Source organism: Myotis daubentonii, chromosome 15 (assembly GCF_963259705.1).
Source record: "Myotis daubentonii chromosome 15, mMyoDau2.1, whole genome shotgun sequence".
Lineage (NCBI taxonomy): Eukaryota > Metazoa > Chordata > Mammalia > Chiroptera > Vespertilionidae > Myotis > Myotis daubentonii.
Genome location: NC_081854.1, coordinates 18963990 through 18983455, shown reverse-complemented (window position 1 = coordinate 18983455; position 19466 = coordinate 18963990). Strand labels below are relative to the sequence as shown.

At 55.4% G+C, this 19466-nt stretch overlaps 1 long non-coding RNA gene across 1 annotated transcript in view; it reads left to right on the top strand.

Annotated features, from left to right (window-relative positions):
- Positions 1–19466, top strand: part of LOC132216855 (uncharacterized) — a 48498-nt gene that overhangs the window by 14869 nt on the left and 14163 nt on the right. Inside the window, exon 2 of the long non-coding RNA XR_009448808.1 lies at positions 17820–17924. This is a non-coding gene — a long non-coding RNA (uncharacterized LOC132216855). The remainder of the gene's footprint in view (positions 1–17819; positions 17925–19466) is intronic.

The window sequence follows — 19466 nt, the reverse complement described above, 5'->3', positions numbered from 1 at the left end:
GTCTCATTAGATTTCTTGTAGATCTCATTAAGTTTATCGGCAGCTTCTAGACAGTTCTTGAGAGACCTTAAAAGTGTGGTTCTGAGCTCTATATCTTCCATTGACAATTTTGTCCTGTTTCTTTGTCTCCGCATTTTTTTTATGCTTTCTTGGTGCACCCCCTAGTGGTCTTTGTGCACAGTCTTGTTGTAGTTAAGCCTTGATTGTTGTAGTTAATTCTTGTGGGATTTGACCCTCAGGCCAACTGGCTATGAGAGTCCGCTGTGTCTGCAGTGGGAGAGCTTCTGTGCTGGATCTCTAGGGCGGTGCTAATCTAGCGTTTGCCTGAGGCTATCTGGCAAATGGCTCTGTGCAGGGCTTGGGCGGGGCGGGTCTCACGGGATCAAACAGGGCGGGCTGAGCGAGCAGTTATGGCTGCTCTCAGTTCCATCCCTAGGGGCTCTGCCTCACAGAGTCCCAGCAACCGCTGCAAACCTCGGAGAGAAAGCTGCCTTCGAGTTCCGACTGAAGCCAGACAGTCCCGCTTCTCCCGTTTGAGTCTGGGTCCCTAGAGACTCGCCCGGATCTGGAGCTCAGAGTCTGAAACTCCCTCCCAATTGAAAACAACAACCGCGCCCTCTGCCGCCTTCCCGCTCCGCGTGCGCACTCCGCACCTGAGTATTTCACTTCAGCTCTGCGCCTCCTCTGAGTCTGGGTATGATATTCTCTTTCCTCCTAGTTGTAGAATTTCCACTCAGCCAGCCTTCCTGTGGTTCTGGATGATGTCTGTTCCGTCTTTTAGGTGCACCCTTGAATTGGTTGTTTGAGGCAGCAATCTCCGGCGTTAACCTATGCCGCCATCTTGGTTTCTCCAGAGTTCTTAGTGGCAATCTCCCACAGCTGAGATACCTCTCTAGGACTCAAGGTGCTGTCTGTGGGTGCCCAGCCAGCCCTTTTGCACCTCTGCCCCTCATGCCAGTCTCTATGCGGTCTCCACTTTCTGTCCCCAGATGTCAGGGTTCTCTCCTGCAAGTTTTGTTGAGTATTCAGGAAGTTTTTCTGTATTTTAGTTGTAATACCAGTTTGTTTCTGGGAGCATGTCCTGCATTGCATCCACTTACACTGCCACCATTTTTAATCTCTCAAAATTGCTTTGATGAAGTCCAGAGTACTATTCTTCCAGACTGAGATGGGTTTAGGGTTGCAATATAGAGAATGAAGGAAAGGATAAGGACTTGAAAAGTCACATCAGTACCCTGACATTAGGGACAAGAGGGATCCCCCAATGTACAGGACAACAGGGGGCAAGGGAAAGAAGCCAAGTGGGAGAGGGAGATGAGTATCTAGTGGGGTATCTATGAGGCTGGAGCGCAATGAGGGATTGAAGGAATGAGGATACCATGAACACAGAAGACTTGAGCTGAGGGTGTTTGGTGACTTGAATCAGGAAGGGAGTTTGAGTGGGAGGTAGTCAGACTAGAAAAGAGATTAGGATAGCAGTCTGGGAGAAGGTGGTGAATGGAGAGCAAGGAACAAATATACAGCAAGCAGAGTGAGTGCCAAAGTTTTACAGTGTCTACCTGTGACCAGGTTGATGTGTGCAGCTTGCTTTAAAGTGTGGTCTGGAGTTAGAAATATCAGCATCTCTTTGGGTGCTCTATAGAAAAGCAAAATGTTGCCCTCTTTTCAAAGTCCTTCTTTATTCAAGTGAGCTGAGGATTTGTATGTGAGTGAATAAAGCTGAATAGCAATTTGGACAGGTCGGGGAATTGTACATATGCCAGGATTGAAGTAAAGAATCATTTGGAGTATGGGCCGCCTTTTCCTTCTTTGTTGACTCATCAGAGTGAACAAAAACGTGTGTCAGGTCACAGTGCTGGTGTCAGGTCACAGTGCTGGAGTAGTAGGTTTCAACTGTCTAGGACACCTGTCCTTGTCTAATACAAGTTGTAACACTTCTACTTGTTATGGATGCTGTTCTCCCCACCTGACCTTACTAGTATGTTGGTGGATGTGATAGGACGTGATGAGGAGTTCTGGATACCTGGACATGTTACATTCAGATACTTCATGTCTTCTGAAACCTAGAGGTAGGTCAGGAATGTTGTTCTATTGCTGTAGAACACATGGCCTTGCTCCAAACCCTAGGGGTCTGCATGTAATTTTCTTATGTCCCACCAGAAGCTTCAAAAGTCATTTTTCATCCTTCTAACATGAATTAGATGGAGGTACAAGTACAGTATCTTGACCTTTACTCCGAAAAGTACGTCCAGCACGGCCCAGACTATTGGAGCCATATAAGCCTCATAGATGTAGCAGATCCTTGAATGGACACAAATGTGGATGTCCCTATGTTACTGGTGAGATGACAAGACCTTGATTCTTGTTTTCTTGAAGGAAAGATTTCAATCAATAGACATAGTGTAGCAAAGCAGGCAAGATTTTATTGGCCACAGCAAAAACACACTTAGGACAGTGAAACAAGGAAGGGCATAGAAGAAGCAATAAGAGAGTCTAGGCTGGGCTGCTTTAGCTCACTGGAAAGTCAGAGAAAAGAGGGCCTTTGAGACATGTTCAGGGGGTTAGCATGGGAGGAGCTGCTGCTGCCCATTGCTCCTTCCCCTGGGTTGCAAGTCTCCTGGTGTCCCTTGGAGTTTAGAAGATACATGCATGTGGGGGTAGGAGAGGGGAAAGAAATGCATGGGCATTCTCCCTTGTGGGAGAGCACACCCTGGGTCCTTTCTGTTGAGGGTACTTATCTCTCTCTTGCGGGTGAAAATCCTATGGGAGATCTCAGGCAAGAGTCTCAATAGAATATTTATCAGCTTTCTAGGTCTTCTCATTCAGGATTATGGTCTCCACTGATTGGTTGGAGACAAGGCAGGGGGTCAATGCAGCTGGTCCTGGGGCAGCCATGGTGTCACTTGTCTGATTTTGCTGTTTTTCTGGTTTGTGGAGCTAAAATACAACTTAACGGCCAGGAGGTCTAAATTGCAGGACTAGCAATGGAAAGGTCAGGGATCCAAACTGCATGACCAGTGATATGCTAAGGGAGGAGAGGTTACCCTGGGTTGAGGTTCTTGTTTTCCCCCTTGCTAGGTACCTGGGGCTTTCTGCCCTGGTGAGATTCTGTACTTGGCCTATCATCCTTGCTGTACTCATGTCTGTCTCAGCGGTTCTCAACCTGTGGGTCGCGAACAATGAAAATACATCCTGCATATCAGATATTTACATTACGATTCATCACAGTAGCAAAATTACAGTTATGAAGTAGCAATGAAAATAATTTTATGGTTGGGGGTCACCACAACATGAAAAACTGTATTAAAGCAAGGTTGAGAACCACTGACTGCCTATTACATCTACAGCTCATGCAGCTCTCACACTTTGCTTAAATTGCTGATCAGTAGAGCTGTATCTGAGAGTGGCATTATTCTTTTATTTAAAAAAAATCTTTATTGTTTAGAGTATTACAGATGTCTCCTACTTTTTCCCCTACTGCCCCATTCCACCCAATTCCTGCCCCACTTCAGGCCTTCACCACCCTATTGTCTATGTCCATAGGAAATCGTATCTATATCCTATCTAATAAAAGAGAAACATGGTAATTAGTGTACGACCACTACCCTTCCCATTGGCTAATCAGCGAGATATGCAAATTAACTGCCATCCAAGATGGCGGCCGGCAGCCAGGCAGCTGGAAGCTAACATGAGGCTTGCTTGCTTCAGTGACGGAGGACTCCAATGTTCCCCGCCTGCCTTGCCGGCCTCTGAGCTTGCAGTTTGAAACATTGTAACAAATATAGAAGCTAAACAAAACCCCAGAAACCTGCTTTTCAGCGAGCCGGGATCTCAGAGCTGGAGTTATACATTATTTCAATTATAGAACCCAAACAAACCAGATACCTGCTTTCAGCAGCAGAGGCCTCAGAGCTGGAGCCAGAGCTGAAGCTGGCCCAGAATAAAAAAGAAAAGAAAAAAAGGAGCAGTTGGGAGCTTCAGTCACCCGCCAGCCTGAAAATAGCCCTCAGCCCCTCACCCAGACTGGCCAGGCACCCCAGTGGGGACCCCCACCCTGATCCAGGACACCCTTCAGGGCAAACCAGCTGGCCCCGATACGTACACCAGGCCTCTATCCTATATAGTAAAAGGGTAATATGCCTCCCAGCACCAGGATCAGCGGAGCCGAGAGGCCTCCCGGCACCGGGATCAGCGTGACAGGGGGCAGCTGCTCTGTGTGTGACAGGGGGTGGGGCCACAACCTCCCTATCCGCCCTGCTCTGTTCGTGACAGGGGAAGGCGCCCCAACCCCCTGATCAGCCCTGCTCTGTGCCTGATACAGGGGAGCTCCCCAACCCCCTGATCGCCCTGTAGCTCTGTGTGTGACAGGGTGCGGTGCCCCAACCCCCTGATCGGCCCTGCTCTGTGTGTGACAGGGTGTGGCGCCCCAACCCCCCACCCCCCCATGGGCCCTGCTCTGTGTATGACGGGGTAGAGCCATAACCTCCCCATCGGCCCTGCCCTGAGTGTGACAGTGGCGGCGCCCCAACCCCCTGATCCGCCCTGCTCTGTGTGTGACAGGGGGTGGCGCCCCAAGTCCCCAATCGGCCCTGCTCTGAGCCCGACCAGGGACTGCACCTAGGGATTGGGCCTGTCCTCTGCCACCCAGGAGCAGGCCTAAGCCAGCAGGGCGTTATCTCCGGAGGGGTCCCAGACTGCGAGAGGGAACAGGCTGGGCTGAGGGACCCCCTCTCCCCGCCAAGTGCACAAATTTTTGTGCACTGGGCCTCTAGTCTATATATAAAGAGGTAATATGCAAATTAGGCCGGGATGCTGTAACGGATTGCGACAGTGAAGCCCTGAGCAGAGTTGGAGACAGAGACAGGGGGGCCGGCCCAAGCCACCATGGCTAAGCCCAGGCTGGAAGAGGAGAGGTGAGGGAGAGCCTGCCAGCAGCCTCCCTGATCGCAGGCCCTGAGAGGAAAGGATGGGCCTGCCTGCAGCCTCGCTGACTGATTGGAGGCCCTGAGAGGAAAGGGCGGGTCTGCCTGCAGCCTCCCTGGCTGATTGGAGGCCCTGAGAGGAAAGGGCGGGTCTGCCTGCAGCCTCCCTGGCTGATTGCAGACCCTGAGAGGAAAGGGTGGGTCGGCCTGCAGCCTTGTGTCCTGACATAGGCCCTGACAGGAAAGGGTGGGTCGGCCTGCAGCCTTGTGTCCTGACATAGGCCCTGGCAGGAAAGAGCGGGTCTGCCTGCAGCCTTGTGTCCTGACATAGGCCCTGGCAGGAAAGGGCGGGTCTGCCTGCAGCCTTGTGTCCTGACATAGGCCCTGGCAGGAAAGGGTGGGTCAGCCTGCAGCTTTGTGTCCTGACATTGGCCCTGGCAGGAAAGGGTGGGTCGGCCTGCAGCTTTGTGTCCTGACATAGGCCCTGGCAGGAAAGGGTGGGTCTGCCTGCAGCCTTGTGTCCTGACATAGGCCCTGGCAGGAAAGGGTGGGTCTGCCTGCAGCCTTGTGTCCTGACATTGGCCCTGGCAGGAAAGGGCGGGTCGGCCTGCAGCCTTGTGTCCTGACATAGGCCCTGGCAGGAAAGGGCGGGTCTGCCTGCAGCCTTGTGTCCTGACATAGGCCCTGGCAGGAAAGGGCGGGTCTGCCTGCAGCCTTGTGTCCTGACATAGGCCCTGGCAGGAAAGGGTGGGTCTGCCTGCAGCCTTGTGTCCTGACATAGGCCCTGGCAGGAAAGGGCGGGTCTGCCTGCAGCCTTGTGTCCTGACATAGGCCCTGGCAGGAAAGGGTGGGTCGGCCTGCAGCTTTGTGTCCTGACATAGGCCCTGGCAGGAAAGGGTGGGTGGGCCTGCAGCCTTGTGTCCTGACATAGGCCCTGGCAGGAAAGGGTGGGTGGGCCTGCAGCCTTGTGTCCTAGCTTAGGCCCTGGCAGGAAAGGGTGGGTGGGCCTGCAGCCTTGTGTCCTAGCTTAGGCCCTGGCAGGAAAGGGTGGGTCGGCCTGAAGCTTTGTGTCCTGACATAGGCCCTGGCAGGAAAGGGTGGGTGGGCCTGCAGCTCTGTGTCCTGACATAGGCCCTGGCAGGAAAGGGTGGGTCAGCCTGCAGCCTTGTGTCCTGACATTGGCCCTGGCAGGAAAGGGTGGGTGGGCCTGCAGCTTTGTGTCCTGACATTGGCCCTGGCAGGAAAGGGTGGGTCGGCCTGCAGCTTTGTGTCCTGACATAGGCCCTGGCAGGAAAGGGTGGGTTGGCCTGCAGCTTTGTGTCCTGACATAGGCCCTGGCAGGAAAGGGTGGGTCAGCCTGCAGCTTTGTGTCCTGACATTGGCCCTGGCAGGAAAGAGTGGGTCGGCCTGCAGCTTTGTGTCCTGACATAGGCCCTGGCAGGAAAGGGTGGGTCTGCCTGCAGCCTTGTGTCCTGACATAGGCCCTGGCAGGAAAGGGTGGGTCTGCCTGCAGCCTTGTGTCCTGACATTGGCCCTGGCAGGAAAGGGTGGGTCGGCCTGCAGCCTTGTGTCCTGACATAGGCCCTGGCAGGAAAGGGCGGGTCTGCCTGCAGCCTTGTGTCCTGACATAGGCCCTGGCAGGAAAGGGTGGGTCTGCCTGCAGCCTTGTGTCCTGACATAGGCCCTGGCAGGAAAGGGTGGGTTGGCCTGCAGCTTTGTGTCCTGACATAGGCCCTGGCAGGAAAGGGTGGGTCAGCCTGCAGCTTTGTGTCCTGACATTGGCCCTGTCAGGAAAGGGTGGGTCGGCCTGCAGCTTTGTGTCCTGACATAGGCCCTGGCAGGAAAGGGTGGGTCTGCCTGCAGCCTTGTGTCCTGACATAGGCCCTGGCAGGAAAGGGTGGGTCGGCCTGCAGCCTTGTGTCCTGACATAGGCCCTGGCAGGAAAGGGCGGGTCTGCCTGCAGCCTTGTGTCCTGACATAGGCCCTGGCAGGAAAGGGTGGGTCTGCCTGCAGCCTTGTGTCCTGACATAGGCCCTGGCAGGAAAGGGTGGGTCTGCCTGCAGCCTTGTGTCCTGACATAGGCCCTGGCAGGAAAGGGCGGGTTGGCCTGCAGCCTTGTGTCCTAGCTTAGGCCCTGGCAGGAAAGGGTGGGTCGGCCTGAAGCTTTCTGTTCTGACATAGGCCCTGGCAGGAAAGGGTGGGTGGGCCTGCAGCCTTGTGTCCTGACATTGGCCCTGGCAGGAAAGGGTGGGTCGGCCTGCAGCTCTGTGTCCTGACATAGGCCCTGGCAGGAAAGGGTGGGTCGGCCTGCAGCCTTGTGTCCTGACATTGGCCCTGGCAGGAAAGGGTGGGTCGGCCTGCAGCTTTGTGTCCTGACATAGGCCCTGGCAGGAAAGGGTGGGTCAGCCTGCAGCCTTGTGTCCTGACATAGGCCCTGGCAGGAAAGGGTGGGTCTGCCTGCAGCCTTGTGTACTGACATTGGCCCTGGCAGGAAAGGGTGGGTCGGCCTGCAGCCTTGTGTCCTGACATAGGCCCTGGCAGGAAAGGGCGGGTCTGCCTGCAGCCTTGTGTCCTGACATAGGCCCTGGCAGGAAAGGGCGGGTCTGCCTGCAGCCTTGTGTCCTGACATAGGCCCTGGCAGGAAAGGGTGGGTTGGCCTGCAGCTTTGTGTCCTGACATAGGCCCTGGCAGGAAAGGGTGGGTCAGCCTGCAGCTTTGTGTCCTGACATAGGCCCTGGCAGGAAAGGGTGGGTGGGCCTGCAGCATTGTGTCCTAGCTTAGGCCCTGGCAGGAAAGGGTGGGTGGGCCTGCAGCTTTGTGTCCTGACATAGGCCCTGGCAGGAAAGGGTGGGTGGGCCTGCAGCCTTGTGTCCTAGCTTAGGCCCTGGCAGGAAAGGGTGGGTCGGCCTGAAGCTTTGTGTCCTGACATAGGCCCTGGCAGGAAAGGGTGGGTGGGCCTGCAGCTCTGTGTCCTGACATAGGCCCTGGCAGGAAAGGGTGGGTCAGCCTGCAGCCTTGTGTCCTGACATTGGCCCTGGCAGGAAAGGGTGGGTCGGCCTGCAGCTTTGTGTCCTGACATAGGCCCTGGCAGGAAAGGGTGGGTCTGCCTGCAGCCTTGTGTCCTGACATAGGCCCTGGCAGGAAAGGGTGGGTCTGCCTGCAGCCTTGTGTCCTGACATTGGCCCTGGCAGGAAAGGGTGGGTCGGCCTGCAGCCTTGTGTCCTGACATAGGCCCTGGCAGGAAAGGGCGGGTCTGCCTGCAGCCTTGTGTCCTGACATAGGCCCTGGCAGGAAAGGGTGGGTCTGCCTGCAGCCTTGTGTCCTGACATAGGCCCTGGCAGGAAAGGGTAGGTCTGCATGCAGCCTTGTGTCCTGACATAGGCCCTGGCAGGAAAGGGCGGGTTGGCCTGCAGCCTTGTGTCCTGACATAGGCCCTGGCAGGAAAGGGCGGGTCTGCCTGCAGCCTTGTGTCCTGACATAGGCCCTGGCAGGAAAGGGTGGGTCGGCCTGCAGCTTTGTGTCCTGACATAGGCCCTGGCAGGAAAGGGTGGGTGGGCCTGCAGCCTTGTGTCCTGACATAGGCCCTGGTAGGAAAGGGTGGGTGGGCCTGCAGCCTTGTGTCCTAGCTTAGGCCCTGGCAGGAAAGGGTGGGTCGGCCTGAAGCTTTGTGTCCTGACATAGGCCCTGGCACGAAAGGGTGGGTCTGCCTGCAGCCTTGTGTCCTGACATAGGCCCTGGCAGGAAAGGGTGGGTCTGCCTGCAGCCTTGTGTCCTGACATAGGCCCTGGCAGGAAAGGGCGGGTTGGCCTGCAGCCTTGTGTCCTGATATAGGCCCTGGCAGGAAAGGGCGGGTCTGCCTGCAGCCTTGTGTCCTGACATAGGCCCTGGCAGGAAAGGGTGGGTCGGCCTGCAGCTTTGTGTCCTGACATAGGCCCTGGCAGGAAAGGGTGGGTGGGCCTGCAGCCTTGTGTCCTGACATAGGCCCTGGTAGGAAAGGGTGGGTGGGCCTGCAGCCTTGTGTCCTTGCTTTGGCCCTGGCAGGAAAGGGTGGGTCGGCCTGAAGCTTTGTGTCCTGACATAGGCCCTGGCAGGAAAGGGTGGGTCGGCCTGCAGCCTTGTGTCCTGACATTGGCCCTGGCAGGAAAGGGTGGGTCGGCCTGCAGCCTTGTGTCCTGACATAGGCCCTGGCAGGAAAGGGTGCGTGGGCCTGCAGCCTTGTACCTGACATAGGCCCTGGCAGGAAAGAGTGGGTGGGCCTGCAGCCTTGTGTCCTAGCTTAGGCCCTGGCAGGAAAGGGTGGGTCGGCCTGCAGCCTTGTGTCCTGACATTGGCCCTGGCAGGAAAGGGCGGGTCTGCCTGCAGCCTTGTGTCCTGACATAGGCCCTGGCAGGAAAGGGCGGGTCTGCCTGCAGCCTTGTGTCCTGACATAGGCCCTGGCAGGAAAGGGTGGGTTGGCCTGCAGCTTTGTGTCCTGACATAGGCCCTGGCAGGAAAGGGTGGGTCAGCCTGCAGCTTTGTGTCCTGACATTGGCCCTGGCAGGAAAGGGTGGGTCGGCCTGCAGCTTTGTGTCCTGACATAGGCCCTGGCAGGAAAGGGTGGGTCTGCCTGCAGCCTTGTGTCCTGACATAGGCCCTGGCAGGAAAGGGTGGGTCTGCCTGCAGCCTTGTGTCCTGACATTGGCCCTGGCAGGAAAGGGCGGGTCGGCCTGCAGCCTTGTGTCCTGACATAGGCCCTGGCAGGAAAGGGCGGGTCTGCCTGCAGCCTTGTGTCCTGACATAGGCCCTGGCAGGAAAGGGCGGGTCTGCCTGCAGCCTTGTGTCCTGACATAGGCCCTGGCAGGAAAGGGTGGGTCTGCCTGCAGCCTTGTGTCCTGATATTGGCCCTGGCAGGAAAGGGTGGGTCGGCCTGCAGCCTTGTGTCCTGACATAGGCCCTGGCAGGAAAGGGCGGGTCTGCCTGCAGCCTTGTGTCCTGACATAGGCCCTGGCAGGAAAGGGCGGGTCTGCCTGCAGCCTTGTGTCCTGACATAGGCCCTGGCAGGAAAGGGCGGGTTGGCCTGCAGCTTTGTGTCCTGACATAGGCCCTGGCAGGAAAGGGTGGGTCAGCCTGCAGCCTTGTGTCCTGACATAGGCCCTGGCAGGAAAGGGCGGGTCTGCCTGCAGCCTTGTGTCCTGACATAGGCCCTGGCAGGAAAGGGCGGGTCTGCCTGCAGCCTTGTGTCCTGACATAGGCCCTGGCAGGAAAGGGTGGGTGGGCCTGCAGCCTTGTGTCCTGACATAGGCCCTGGCAGGAAAGGGTGGGTGGGCCTGCAGCCTTGTGTCCTAGCTTAGGCCCTGGCAGGAAAGGGTGGGTCGGCCTGAAGCTTTGTGTCCTGACATAGGCCCTGGTAGGAAAGGGTGGGTGGGCCTGCAGCCTTGTGTCCTAGCTTAGGCCCTGGCAGGAAAGGGTGGGTCTGCCTGCAGCCTTGTGTCCTGACATTGGCCCTGGCAGGAAAGGGTGGGTTGGCCTGCAGCTTTGTGTCCTGACATAGGCCCTGGCAGGAAAGGGTGGGTCAGCCTGCAGCTTTGTGTCCTGACATTGGCCCTGGCAGGAAAGGGTGGGTCGGCCTGCAGCTTTGTGTCCTGACATAGGCCCTGGCAGGAAAGGGTGGGTCTGCCTGCAGCCTTGTGTCCTGACATAGGCCCTGGCAGGAAAGGGCGGGTCTGCCTGCAGCCTTGTGTCCTGACATTGGCCCTGGCAGGAAAGGGTGGGTCGGCCTGCAGCCTTGTGTCCTGACATAGGCCCTGGCAGGAAAGGGCGGGTCTCCCTGCAGCCTTGTGTCCTGACATAGGCCCTGGCAGGAAAGGGCGGGTCTGCCTGCAGCCTTGTGTCCTGACATAGGCCCTGGCAGGAAAGGGTGGGTCTGCCTGCAGCCTTGTGTCCTGACATAGGCCCTGGCAGGAAAGGGCGGGTTGGCCTGCAGCCTTGTGTCCTGACATAGGCCCTGGCAGGAAAGGGCGGGTCTGCCTGCAGTCTTGTGTCCTGACATTGGCCCTGGCAGGAAAGGGTGGGTGGGCCTGCAGCCTTGTACCTGACATAGGCCCTGGCAGGAAAGAGTGGGTGGGCCTGCAGCCTTGTGTCCTAGCTTAGGCCCTGGCAGGAAAGGGTGGGTCGGCCTGCAGTCTTGTGTCCTGACATAGGCCCTGGCAGGAAAGGGCGGGTCTGCCTGCAGCCTTGTGTCCTGACATAGGCCCTGGCAGGAAAGGGTGGGTCGGCCTGCAGCCTTGTGTCCTGACATAGGCCCTGGCAGGAAAGGGCGGGTCGGCCTGCAGCCTTGTGTCCTGACATAGGCCCTGGCAGGAAAGGGCTGGTCTGCCTGCAGCCTTGTGTCCTGACATAGGCCCTGGCAGGAAAGGGCGGGTCTGCCTGCAGCCTTGTGTCCTGACATAGGCCCTGGCAGTAAAGGGTGGGTCTGCCTGCAGCCTTGTGTCCTGACATAGGCCCTGGCAGGAAAGGGTGGGTCTGCCTGCAGCCTTGTGTCCTGATATTGGCCCTGGCAGGAAAGGGTGGGTCGGCCTGCAGCCTCGTGTCCTGACATAGGCCCTGGCAGGAAAGGGCGGGTCTGCCTGCAGCCTTGTGTCCTGACATAGGCCCTGGCAGGAAAGGGTGGGTTGGCCTGCAGCTTTGTGTCCTGACATAGGCCCTGGCAGGAAAGGGTGGGTCAGCCTGCAGCCTTGTGTCCTGACATAGGCCCTGGCAGGAAAGGGCGGGTCTGCCTGCAGCCTTGTGTCCTGCCATAGGCCCTGGCAGGAAAGGGCGGGTCTGCCTGCAGCCTTGTGTCCTGACATAGGCCCTGGCAGGAAAGGGTGGGTCGGCCTGCAGCCTTGTGTCCTGACATAGGCCCTGGCAGGAAAGGGTGGGTGGGCCTGCAGCCTTGTGTCCTGACATAGGCCCTGGCAGGAAAGGGTGGGTGGGCCTGCAGCCTTGTGTCCTAGCTTAGGCCCTGGCAGGAAAGGGTGGGTCGGCCTGAAGCTTTGTGTCCTGACATAGGCCCTGGCAGGAAAGGGTGGGTGGGCCTGCAGCCTTGTGTCCTAGCTTAGGCCCTGGCAGGAAAGGGTGGGTCGGCCTGCAGCTTTGTGTCCTGACATTGGCCCTGGCAGGAAAGGGTGGGTCGGCCTGCAGCTTTGTGTCCTGACATAGGCCCTGGCAGGAAAGGGTGGGTCTGCCTGCAGCCTTGTGTCCTGACATAGGCCCTGGCAGGAAAGGGTGGGTCTGCCTGCAGCCTTGTGTCCTGACATTGGCCCTGGCAGGAAAGGGTGGGTCGGCCTGCAGCCTTGTGTCCTGACATAGGCCCTGGCAGGAAAGGGCGGGTCTGCCTGCAGCCTTGTGTCCTGACATAGGCCCTGGCAGGAAAGGGTGGGTCTGCCTGCAGCCTTTTGTCCTGACATAGGCCCTGGCAGGAAAGGGTGGGTCTGCCTGCAGCCTTGTGTCCTGACATAGGCCCTGGCAGGAAAGGGCGGGTTGGCCTGCAGCCTTGTGTCCTGACATAGGCCCTGGCAGGAAAGGGCGGGTCTGCCTGCAGCCTTGTGTCCTGACATATGCCCTGGCAGGAAAGGGTGGGTGGGCCTGCAGCCTTGTACCTGACATAGGCCCTGGCAGGAAAGAGTGGGTGGGCCTGCAGCCTTGTACCTGACATAGGCCCTGGCAGGAAAGAGTGGGTGGGCCTGCAGCCTTGTGTCCTAGCTTAGGCCCTGGCAGGAAAGGGTGGGTGGGCCTGCAGCCTTGTGTCCTGACATAGGCCCTGGCAGGAAAGGGTGGGTGGGCCTGCAGCCTTGTGTCCTAGCTTAGGCCCTGGCAGGAAAGGGTGGGTCGGCCTGAAGCTTTGTGTCCTGACATAGGCCCTGGCAGGAAAGGGTGGGTGGGCCTGCAGCCTTGTGTGCTAACTTAGGCCCTGGCAGGAAAGGGTGGGTCGGCCTGAAGCTTTGTGTCCTGACATAGGCCCTGGCAGGAAAGGGTGGGTGGGCCTGCAGCCTTGTGTCCTGACATTGGCCCTGGCAGGAAAGGGTGGGTCGGCCTGCAGCTCTGTGTCCTGACATAGGCCCTGGCAGGAAAGGGTGGGTCAGCCTGCAGCCTTGTGTCCTGACATTGGCCCTGGCAGGAAAGGGTGGGTCTGCCTGCAGCCTTGTGTCCTGACATAGGCCCTGGCAGGAAAGGGCGGGTCTGCCTGCAGCCTTGTGTCCTGACATAGGCCCTGGCAGGAAAGGGCGGGTCTGCCTGCAGCCTTGTGTCCTGACATAGGCCCTGGCAGGAAAGGGTGGGTTGGCCTGCAGCTTTGTGTCCTGACATAGGCCCTGGCAGGAAAGGGTGGGTCAACCTGCAGCCTTATGTCCTGACATAGGCCCTGGCAGGAAAGGGCGGGTCTGCCTGCAGCCTTGTGTCCTGACATAGGCCCTGGCAGGAAAGGGCGGGTCTGCCTGCAGCCTTGTGTCCTGACATAGGCCCTGGCAGGAAAGGGTGGGTCGGCCTGCAGCCTTGTGTCCTGACATAGGCCCTGGCAGGAAAGGGTGGGTGGGCCTGCAGCCTTGTGTCCTGACATAGGCCCTGGCAGGAAAGGGTGGGTGGGCCTGCAGCCTTGTGTCCTAGCTTAGGCCCTGGCAGGAAAGGGTGGGTCGGCCTGAAGCTTTGTGTCCTGACATAGGCCCTGGCAGGAAAGGGTGGGTGGGCCTGCAGCCTTGTGTCCTAGCTTAGGCCCTGGCAGGAAAGGGCGGGTCTGCCTGCAGCCTTGTGTCCTGACATAGGCCCTGGCAGGAAAGGGTGGGTTGGCCTGCAGCTTTGTGTCCTGACATAGGCCCTGGCAGGAAAGGGTGGGTCAGCCTGCAGCTTTGTGTCCTGACATAGGCCCTAGCAGGAAAGGGTGGGTCGGCCTGCAGCTTTGTGTCCTGACATAGGCCCTGGCAGGAAAGGGTGGGTGGGCCTGCAGCCTTGTGTCCTGACATTGGCCCTGGCGGGAAAGGGTGGGTGGGCCTGCAGCCTTGTGTCCTAGCTTAGGCCCTGGCAGGAAAGGGCGGGTCTGCCTGCAGCCTTGTGTCCTGACATAGGCCCTGGCAGGAAAGGGCGGGTCTGCCTGCAGCCTTGTGTCCTGACATAGGCCCTGGCAGGAAAGGGCGGGTCTGCCTGCAGCCTTGTGTCCTGACATAGGCCCTGGCAGGAAAGGGTGGGTCTGCCTGCAGCCTTGTGTCCTGACATAGGCCCTGGCAGGAAAGGGCGGGTTGGCCTGCAGCCTTGTGTCCTGACATAGGCCCTGGCAGGAAAGGTTGGGTCGGCCTGCAGCCTTGTGTCCTAGCTTAGGCCCTGGCAGGAAAGGGCGGGTCTGCCTGCAGCCTTGTGTCCTGACATAGGCCCTGGCAGGAAAGGGCGGGTCTGCCTGCAGCCTTGTGTCCTGACATAGGCCCTGGCAGGAAAGGGCGGGTCTGCCTGCAGCCTTGTGTCCTGACATAGGCCCTGGCAGGAAAGGGTGGGTCTGCCTGCAGCCTTGTGTCCTGACATAGGCCCTGGCAGGAAAAGGGCGGGTTGGCCGGCAGCCTTGTGTCCTGACATAGGCCCTGGCAGGAAAGGGTGGGTGGGCCTGCAGCCTTGTGTCCTGACATAGGCCCTGGCAGGAAAGGGTGGGCGACTGCAGCCTCATGGCCAATCACAGACCCTGAGAGTAAAGGGCGGGCCTGCCTGCAGCCTGGTGGCCTAGCACAGGCCCTGAGAAGAAAGGGCAGGTCTATCTGCAGCCTTCCAGGCCAATCACAGGCCCTGACAGGAAAGGGCAGTCGGCCTGCAGCCTCCCTGCCAATCACAGGCCCTGACAGGAAAGGGCAGGCCTGCCCACAGCCCTGGAGTAAAACGTTGACAGCATGTCCTTTCAGCATAATTTGGGCATCAGAGGCCCACAGAATGGTCATTTTCTTTTCTATGAAACACATAACTCTGACACACTATTTACAATTAAGTAAGTTCCATATATTTTGACATTTTACAGCCCTGGAAAGTTACATATAATGATCAGCAAAGTGAGAGATGAAAAGAATTTTTAGGCGTTTAAAAATGTAACTAATTTCTGTCTAGAAGACAAGCCAATTCAAAAAGTGATGGTTTTATTGTTCTATAGGACATTGGCCAGATTGTATCTCATTTAGCAGTTTTACTTCAGCTTTCATCTTTGGCAATCTCCTTTGAACAGCCTTATCATCCTGCCAGTCCCTTCACTGAGTTAAACAGAACTTTTGCATCTGCTATTATGTATTTGAATAAGAATTATGTATTTCACACATGCAAAATTTTGTTTTGACACAATAAAACAAAAGATCATTTGATTCTTCCCTGGAACACAGAAAAGCACAAACTTGAATCACTGGTGTGGCTTCAGCTAATTTTCCAAATATTGTTAATAAAACTCATGTAGGGATCTTCACAGAGCCAAGAATTCTCTCTTTCAGGCCTACATATTCAGCCTCTCCAAGGAGGAGGCCTGTTATTCTGTGCTTTGTTTTGTTTTTTAAATGCTCACCATAGGATATTTTTTCACTGCTTTTAAGAGAGAGTGGACCGGAGGGAGAGGGAGAGGAAGAGGGAAAAGGAGAAGGAAAGGGAGAGGGAGAGGGAGAGAGAGAGGGTCCACTTGCAGCTGAGGGCAGGCCCTCACCAGCAGTCCTGCCTCTGCAGGTGAGCTGCAGAGGAAACACCTTTTCTTACTGCTCACTGGCTAAGCTCCCTGTACGCTACTCGCAGTGTTCTTGGTAACTTGGGTAATAAGAATCCAAGAAGGTGATCTAGGGTTTTTCCACCTCACGCCGGGAGGAAAAAACGAATGTCCGCTGCTGGAGGGGCTAAGAAATGTCATATCCTGCCCTAGCCGGTTTGGCTCAGTGGCTAGAGCTTCAGCCTGCCAACCGCAGGGTCCGGGTTCGATTCTGATCAAGGGCATGTACCTAGGTTGCAGGCTCCTCCATGGCCGGGGCCCAGGTCAGTGATCATGCAGGAGGCAACTAATCACAGTGTCCCGCTCACATTGATGTTTCTCTCTGTCTTTTCCTTTCTCTTCCACACTCTCTAAAAATCAGTGGAAAAATATCCTCAGGTGAGGATAAAAAGAAGGAAAGAAAGAAATGTCATATCCTATGAAAGAGACATCTTGAAAATGTCTAAAGAAAGTTGTCATTTTTTTGTGGTGAAGGGACTGGAGTCCGTGTCGATGAAAACACCTTGCCAGCAGTGGCAGCCGCAGCGCTTTCCCCTGATCAGCCAGGTTGCCTCCTGCAGAGGGAGGCCTACTGATGCCTTAGGCCCACAGGGAGAGGGCTTTTCTTGTTGCCTTTAAGATATTCTCTTTGTCTTTAATTTTTGGTATTTTAATTATGCTGGGCATGGGCCTGTTTGGGTTTTCTTGCTTGGCACTCTCTGTGCCTCCTGAACTTGTGTGACTTTTTCCTTCACCAGGTTAGGGAAGTTTTCTGCCATTATTTCTTCAAACACGTTCTCTAATCCTTGTTCACTTTCTTCCCCACCTGGAACATCTATTATATGAATACTAGAGGCTCAGTGCATGAAATTCATGCACTCGAGGGGATCCCTCAGCCTGGCCTGCACCCTCTTGCAGTCCAGGAGCCCTCGGGGGATGTCTGACCAACAGCTTAGGCAGTCGGACATCCTTAGCACTGCCGAGGAGGTGGGAGAGGCTCCTGCCACCGCCGCTACATTCGCTCTGCGTTCACCAGCCGTGAGCCCAGCTTCTGGCTGAGTGGCACTCCCCTTGTGGGAGCACACTGACCACCAGGGGGCAGCTCCTGCATTGAGTGTCTACCCCCTGGTGGTCAGTGCACATCATAGCAACCGGTCGTTCTGCTGTTCGGTCAATTTGCATATTAGCCTTTTATTATATAGGATTGTTAAGTTTCATACCCCACAGCTTTCTTAAGCTGTTATACTGTTTTTTAATTGGTTTTTTTTCCTCTTTGGTTCTCCAATTGAGTTATTTTTTCTACCCTATCTTCTAATTAACTGATTCAATTCTCAGCTTCCCCTAATCCAGTGGCTCTCAACCTTCCGGCTTTTTAAATACAGTTCCTCATGTTGTGGTGACCCCCAACCATAAAATTATTTTCGTTGCTACTTCATAACTGTAATGTTGCTACTGTTATAAATCGTAATGTAAATATCTGATATGCAGGATGGTCTTAGGAGACCCCTGTGAAAGGGTCGTTTGACCGCCAAAGGGGTCGTGACCCACAGGTTGAGAACAACTGCCCTAATCTGTTGTGTATTCCTTCCACTGTGTTCTCTATTAGTGCTGAATCATTCTTCATAGTTACTATATCTTTTCTCATGCTGCTGAGCATTTTGCCATCATTATTCTGAACTCTCTGTCTGATAAATTTATTATCTCCATTTCATTTAGCTCTTCTTCTAGAGAATTCTCTTATTCTTTCTTTTTTTCTCTCTCCCCATTTTGGCTGCCTGTTTGGGTTTGTAACAATGTATTAGGTAGCTCTACATACCAGTGTCAAATGCTGTTTCTGATTAATTAGATCAGGCAAAGGCTCAAAGCCTCCAGAGCCCTGCCTCTGCCTGCAGACTGATTGGATCCTATCTTGAGTAGCTTCAGGTAATTGTCCATAGGTGGGGCAAGAGGTTTTCTAACAGGGAGGGGCAATTGCTTATGCCTGGAGGCTATTTGTTATTCTAAGTCTCCCAATGGGCGAGTGGGGGCTCCCCACAAAATATGTCCACATCCTAATTCCTGGAATTTATGAATGTGACCTTATTTGGGAATATGTTCTTTGCTGATGTAATTGTTTAAGTTAAAGATTTTGAGATGAGATTATGCTGGGTTATCTGCATGAGTTCTAAATCCAATAATATATTCCTTCTAAGAAACAGAAGATGAGATGACATGCCGGGAGAAGTCCACATGAAGATGGAGGCAAAGATGGGAGTGATGCAGCTACAAGCCAAGGAATGCCGGAAGCCACCAAAGATGTAGATAAAAGGAATGGAATCTTTCCTAGAGCCTGTGGAGAAAATGAGGGCTTGCCCATACTTTGATTTGGATTGCTGGCTTCCAGAATGTCAGAGAATAACTTTTTTATTTTAAGTTATTCAGGTTATGGAAATTTATTATGGCAGCCACAAGAAACTAATGCATTGTCTCCCTCAAGGAAAAGGAGATCATCTCCCAGTACAAATAGACAACTCTGTCTCCCAATGTTAACTTCATAGCCTCTTAGATCCTGTGGGAACCTGACTGGACACTTAAGCACTGGAGTGTGTCACATCCTCTGCTCCACTGCTGCATCCCCACCGTGTTCCTGACCTGAACCCATTGTGTGTTCTGGTGCACAAGGATAGTCACTGACTCTCTTGTCCTTCCTGCGTTCAGATGCAGGCACCTTCAGATGTGTCACTGGCAAATATGTTCTTCCACATAGTAGGTTCCTTTTCATTTTGATGGTTTCCTTTGCTGTGCAGAGGCTTTTTGGTTTGATGTAGTCCCATTTGTTTATTTTTTTTCTTTGTTTCCCTTGCCCTAGGAGATTTATTGGCAATAATAATGCTACGTGAGCTATCTGAATTTTACCGCCCATGTTTTCTTCTAGGATTTTTATGGCTTTGTGACTTACATTTAAGTCCTTTATTCATTTTGAGTTTATTCTTGTGTAAGGTATAAGTTGGTGGTCTAGTTTCATTTTTTTCATGTATTTGTCAAATTTTCCCAGCACCATTTATTGAAGAGGCTGTCTTTACCCCATTGTATGCTCTTGCCTCTTTTGTCAAATATTAATTGGCCATAGAGATGTGGGTTCATGGGACAGCCGTGGGCAAACTACGGCCCGCGGGCCGGATCCGGCCCGTTTGAAATGAATAAAACTAAAAAAAAAAAAAAAAAGACCGTACTCTTTTATGTAATGACTAGGGGCCCGGTGCACGAAATTCGTGCACTGGGTGTGTGTGTGTGTGTGTGTGTGTGTGTGTGTGTGTGTGTGTGTGTGTGAGGGGAGTGTCCCTCAGCCCAGCCTGCCCCCTCTCACATACTGGGAGCCCTCAGGCGTTGACCCCCATCACCCTCCAATCACAGGATCGGCCCCTTGCCCAGGCCTGACGCCTCCACCAGAGGTGTCAGGCTTGGACAGGGGACCCCCATTTCCCCCTGATCACTGGCTCTGGCCCCCGCCCAGGCCTGAGGCCTCTGGCCCAGGAATCATGCCTGGGCAGGGGACCCCCATCTCCCTCTGATCGCTGGCTCCACCCCCCGCCCAAGCCTGACGCCTCGGCCAGAGGAGTTGACCCTCATCACCCTCCGATCACCAATCACCGGATCTGCCCCTTGACCAGGCCTGATGCCTCTGACAGAGGTGTCAGGCCTGGGCAGGGGACCCCCAGCTCCCTGCGTTGCAGGCTCCACCCCTGCCCAGGCCTAACGCCTCTGGCTGAGGCGTCCGGCCCGGGCAGCGGGGACCTGCAGCTGCAGTGACCCCGCGATCGTGGGCTTCGCTTTAGGCCCAGGCAAGGGACCCCTAGCTC